Below are 6,101 nucleotides of genomic sequence, written 5' to 3' on the forward strand. Positions count from 1 at the left end.
ATGGAGAAGGGAATGCGAGCAGAGGATAGTGGGTCAAACCCACATTCGTAAGGGTTAGACTTTTCTATGTAGATATTAAGTTGTGGTAATCAAAATGTGATGGTTATTAGTAATGGGGCCAGGAGGGTGTTGACTGTTAGGGCTAGTGCCAGGTTTATTACTCTTTTTCGAGTGTTATCGAAACTAGTTAATTGGAAGTCAGTGGTACTGTCTATACTAAAAGAGTAAGATCCTCACCAGTAGATAGAGACATATAGGAATAGTCAAACTACATCTACAAAGTGTCAGTATCAAGTGGCGGCTTCGAAGCCGAAGTGGTACTTGGATGTAAAATGATATAATAGTTGGCGGATAAAGCAAACAGTAAGGAATGTTGAACCAATGATGACGGGGCGCCCGTGGAAGCCCGTAGCTACAAAACATGTTGAACCATAGATACCATCGGCGATAGTAAAGGAGGCTTCAAAGTATTCTGAAACTTGTAGGAGGGTGAAGTAGATGCCTAGTAAGATTGTGATAAGTAGTGCTTGAATTGCTTGATTACAATTGTTCTCTATTAGGCTATAGTGAGCTCAAGTAATTGAAACTCCCGATGCGAGTAGTACAGACGTGTTTAGGAGTGGGACTTCTAGGGGGTTGAGTGGAGTGATGCCTGCTGGGGGTCAGTGTCCTCCTAGTTGAGGGGTAGGGGCTAGGCTGGAGTGGTAGAATGCTCAGAAGAATACAGCGAAGAAAAAGACTTCTGAGATGATGAATAAAATTATTCCATACCGAAGGACTTTTTGGACGGGTACCGTGTGGTGGCCTTGGTATGTACCTTCTCGTACAACATCACATCATCATTGGTATATGGTTAGTGCATTGGTCAGTAGGCCTAGTGTTAGTAGGGTGGTAGAGTAAAAGTGGAATCATATAGCTAGGCCGGATGTCATTAGGAGGGCTGAAAGGGCCCCTGTTAGAGGTCATGGGCTGGGTTTTACTACGTGATAGGCATGTGATTGGTGAGTCATTATGTATTGTCATGTAGGTAGAGGCTCACTAGGAGTGTAAAAACATAGGCTTGAATCAGGGTGACAGCGATTTCGAGAATCGTCAGTACACTCAAAATTGTGAAGGTGATTGAGGTTCTGGGGAGGTTGATAGTTGATAGCGCTAGTGTGGCGCTTCCGATTAAGTGTATGAGCAGATGGCCTGCCATAATATTAGCAGTTAGGGGCATGGCTAGGGCTATTGGTTGGATAAATAGGCTGATGGTTTGGATAATAATTAGTATGGGAATGAGGGGTGATGGTGTGCGTTGTGGCAAGAGATGGGCTAAGGTATTTTTGGTTTTAAAGCGGAAGCCTGTAATTACTGCACCTGCTCATAGGGGGATTGCCATGGCCAGGTTTATAGATAGTTGGGTAGTTGGTGTGAATGAGTGGGGCAAGAGCCCGAGGAGATTGGTTGTAGCAATGAAGATAATTAGGGATATTAGCATGAGGGATCAGGTTCGTCCTTTAATGTTATTTATTGTTATTATTTGTTTTACGGTGAGTTGAATTAGTCACTGTTGAGTGGTAATTAATCGGTTGTTGATAAGGTGTTTGGAAGCTGGAATCAGCATGGGGAGAAATAGAACGATTGGCACTGCAGCTGGCAGGCCTAGAATTGTGGGGGCAATGAATGAATAAACAGATTTTCGTTCATTTTGACTCTCAAGGATTATTGTGGTTTTGCATGTTAATAATTTTTAGTGAGGTAGGCAGATGGTAGTTTGTGTTTAGTACTTTTAGTTGAATGATGAGGAATAATGTGAGGAGTATTGATGCGATGATAGTGGGTCATATGGTGGTGTCTAGTTGAGGCATTTCACTGTAAAGAGATAGCGATTCTCTTAGTCTTTAACTTAAAAGGTTAATGCTGGGTCAGCTCTACAGTGAACCTTATTAAGAGAGTGGGCGGTAGCCTATAAAGTGGATACAGGTCCTATTTCGAAGATTTTTAGCGGGATTAGTTCTAGAATGATGGTTATGAAGCCATGGTCAGCTCTGCAGATTTCTGAGCATTGACCGTAGTATACTCCTGGTCGTATGGCGGTGAATGTGGTTTGGTTTAGGCGTCCGGGGATTACATCTGTTTTTAAGCCTAATGTGGGGACAGTTCATGAGTGTAGGACGTCTTGTGATGTAATTATTATATGAACAGGGGCTTCAATTGGAAGGACTACTCGATTATCAGCTTTAAGAAGTCGAAGGTCACCTGGGTCTAAGAATAGTGGTGGAAGTATATAGGAGTTGAAAATTAATCCTCCATAATCGGTGTATTCATAGGTTCAGTATCATTGGTGTCCGATTGATTTAATGGTAAAAGAAGGGTCATTGATTTCATCTGTTATGTACAGGATACGTAGGGATGGAAGGGCAATTAGGACTAGGATAATGGAAGGTAGAATCATTCAAACAGTTTCTATTTCTTGGGCGTCTGTGATGTTAGTGTCAGTTTTGTTGTAATTGTTAGGAAGAGGGAGTATAAAACTAGAAAGCTGATAAGAAAGATGATTATGAGGGCGTGATCATGGAAGGCGATTAGCTCTTCTATGATAGGGGATGTGGCGTCTTGAAGACCTAGCTGGGCTGTGTGTGCCATTAAGATATACGGGGTTTAACCTGTAACTTAACTTTGACAAAGTTATGAAATAGTTTTTCTAATATCTTGTTGAAAAAGTCATAGGGGTTATGAGGCTGGCTTGAAACCAGCCTTAGGAGGTTCAATTCCTTCCCTTTTTTGTCTAGGTTTTATGTAGACTGGTTCTTTAAATGTATGGTAGGGTGGACGGCATCCCTACAGCCACTCTAGGTTAGTGGAAGGTTGCTCAATTATTAGGACTTTTCGCTTTGAAGCAAAGGTCTCTCAGGTTATGAAAATTATTAGCATTACTGCTTTTAGGGAGATGAATAAGCCTACAGATGATAAAATATTTCATGTGGTATATGCATCGGGGTAGTCGGAATAACATCGAGACATCTCAGATAGGCCGAGAAAGTGCTGCGGGAAGAAGGTTAGATTTACACCTACAAATATGATGGCAAAGTGAATTTTGGCATAAGCTTGGCCGAGCGTGTAGCCTGAGAATAAGGGAAATCAGTGGATGAAGCCCCCCATGATGGTGAACACAGCTCCTATTGATAGAACGTAGTGAAAGTGGGCCACAACATAATATGTATCATGTAGTACGATGTCTAATGATGAGTTTGCTAGTACAATGCCGGTTAGGCCGCCCACTGTAAAAAGGAAGATGAATCCTAGGGCTCAGAGTACTGCGGTGGAACATTTGGTGTTACCCCCATGGAGCGTAGCAAGTCAGCTAAATACTTTGACACCAGTGGGGATGGCAATAATTATAGTGACAGAGGTAAAGTAAACTCGTGTGTCTACGTCTATCCCTACTGTGAATATATGATGGGCTCATACAATAAACCCTAGGAAGCCAATTGATATTATAGCCCAGACCATACCTATGTACCCGAATGGTTCTTTCTTTCCGGAATAATATGTTACGATGTGAGAAATTATTCCAAAGCCTGGTAGGATGAGAATATAGACTTCGGGGTGACCAAAGAATCAAAATAGGTGTTGTTATAGGATAGGGTCCCCTCCTCCGGCCAGGTCAAAAAGGTAATATTAAGGTTGCGGTCTGTTAGCAGTATAGTAGTGCCAGCGGCCAAGACTGGAAGGGAGAGGAGGAGTAGGACTGCCGTGATTAGGACAGATCAGACAAAGAGGGGCGTTTGGTATCGAGATATGGCAGGGGGTTTTATGTTAATAATTGTGGTGATGAAATTAATAGCTCCTAGAATAGAGGAGACACCTGCTAGATGAAGGGAGAAAATGGTTAGGTCTACAGAGGCCCCTGGATGGGAATAGTTTCCTGCCAAAGGAGGGTAAACCGTTCAACCTGTTCCGGCACCGGCTTCTATCATAGCAGATGCAAGCAGTAGTAGAAAGGGGTGGGGAAGGAACCAGAAGCTTATGTTATTTATGCAGGGAAATGCCATGTCAGGGGCGCCAATTATCAGGGGGACCAGTCAATTGCCAAAACCTCCAATTATGATAGACATTACTGTGAAAAAGATTATGACGAATGTGTGGGCTGTGACGATGACGTTGTAGATGTGGTCGTTACCTAGAAGGTTGCCAGGTTGACCTAGTTCAGTCTGAATAAGGAGGCTTAAGGCTGTGCCCAAGACTCCACCAGCTCATGCACCAAACAATAAATATAGTGTTCCGATATCTTTATGATTTGTTGAGAATAGTCAGCGGTTGGCGAACATTAGTGGGTAAGATGGCTGAGCAAAGCATTAGACTGTAAATCTAAAAACTCTCTTTTTACCAGCCCTGAGGTGCCTTTCATGTTGAATTGCAAATTCAAAGAAGCAGCTTCAGTCCTGACTGGGCTTCTCCCGCCTTTTTTCCCTTGCGGCGGGAGAAGTAGATTGAAGCCAGTTGATTAAGGTATTTAGCTGTTAACTAAATTTTTGTGGGTTTAAGTCCCATTGATCTAGCAAGGGCTTAGCTTAATTAAAGTGGCTGATTTGCGTTCAGTAGATGCAAAGTAGGGTTTTGCAGTCCTTGGGTGCTGCAGAAATTAAGTATTATTAGCTTACTAAGGGCTTTGAAGGCTCTTAGTCTGCGTTTAACATAAATTTCTATGAGGTGGGTAGTGTAAGTGGAGAGATTGGTAGGAGGAGGGTGGAAAGGACAGTGAGTGTGGGGAAGAGTGGTGTGGATTTTGTATTTTCAAATTGTCATTTTATTTTTACATTGTTGGATATGGAGAATAGTGTAATTGAAGCAGAGTAGATTAAGCGTATGTAAAAATATAGGTTAAGGAGAGTAATAATGGCTATGGTAGTGGGGATAATGAGGTTGTTATTTTTTGTGAATTCTTCAATGATAATTCATTTGGGTAGAAAGCCAGTTAGTGGGGGAAGGCCTCCTAGTGATAGTAGGGTAGATGGGATTAGGGGTATTAGTCAGGTTAGTTTATTTCAGGTGCAGGACAGCAGTAGGGTTGTAGTGCTAGAGTTCAAGTTGAGTACCAGGAATGTGGTGGTTGTTAGAATGATATAGATGATTAGGTTGAAAATGGTGATATTTGGGTTGTATGCTAGTACTGCTATTATTCAGCCTATATGGGTGATTGAGGAGTATGCTAGGATTTTACGTAGTTGGGTTTGGTTCAGTCCACCCCAGCTACCCACTATAATGGATAAGATTGAAAGGGTAAGGAGAATGTTTATTAATGGGGAGATTTGATATATAATTGAAATAGGGGCTAATTTTTGTCATGTGAGGAGAAGTAGGCTGGATATTAGAGGGGTTCCTTGAGTGACTTCTGGGACTCAGAAACGGAAAGGGGCTATTCCTAGTTTTATTACTAGGGCTGTTGTGATTATTAATGATGAGTATTGGTTGGTGGTGTTGGTTGTGGTTCATTGTCTGGAGAGTACATTGTTGGAGAGGATAGCTATTATGAGGATTATAGATGCGGTTGCTTATGTGAGAAAGTATTTGGTAGTGGTTTCTGTAGAGCGGGGGTTTATTTTTTTAATTAAAATTGGGATAAAAGCTAGTATGTTTATTTTCAATCCTGTCCAGGTAAAAAATCAGTGCAAGCTTAATGTTGCAATGAGTGTACCTGTGAAAACGGTGGAGTAGATGACAGGTTGGGCCAGTGGATTGATTAGTATGGGAATGATATAACCAACATTTTATGGGTATGGGCCCAATAGCTTATTTAGCTGACCTTACTCCAGGATAGGGTGTGACACGTGGCACGGAGAATTTTGGATTCTCAGGGATGGGTTCAATTCCTATGGTCCTAGAAATAAGAGGATTCAAACCTCTATTATTTATTCTATCAAAGTAACTCTTTTGTCAGACATATTTCTTAAGTTTAGGGGGGAATGTTGGAAATTGTAGCGGATATTGAGATGTATCATATAAGTAGTGCTAGTGTAAATGGTAAGAAATTTTTTCATAAGAGATACATGAGTTGATTCTAGCAGAATCGGGGGTATGCTGTTCGGATTCATAAAAATAGAGAGGTTAGGAATAGG

The 6,101-nt window shown here is 41.7% G+C and overlaps 2 pseudogenes; both read right to left on the reverse strand.

Moving 5' to 3' along the window:
* Nucleotides 1–1,009: 1,009 nt before the first annotated feature.
* Nucleotides 1,010–1,689, reverse strand: LOC129533853 (ATP synthase subunit a-like; annotated as a pseudogene).
* A 175-nt stretch (nucleotides 1,690–1,864) lies between these two features.
* Nucleotides 1,865–2,698, reverse strand: LOC129533854 (cytochrome c oxidase subunit 2-like; annotated as a pseudogene).
* Nucleotides 2,699–6,101: the final 3,403 nt, after the last annotated feature.

The sequence above is a fragment of the Gorilla gorilla genome, chromosome 4 (assembly GCF_029281585.2).
Source record: "Gorilla gorilla gorilla isolate KB3781 chromosome 4, NHGRI_mGorGor1-v2.1_pri, whole genome shotgun sequence".
NCBI classification, from domain to species: domain Eukaryota; kingdom Metazoa; phylum Chordata; class Mammalia; order Primates; family Hominidae; genus Gorilla; species Gorilla gorilla.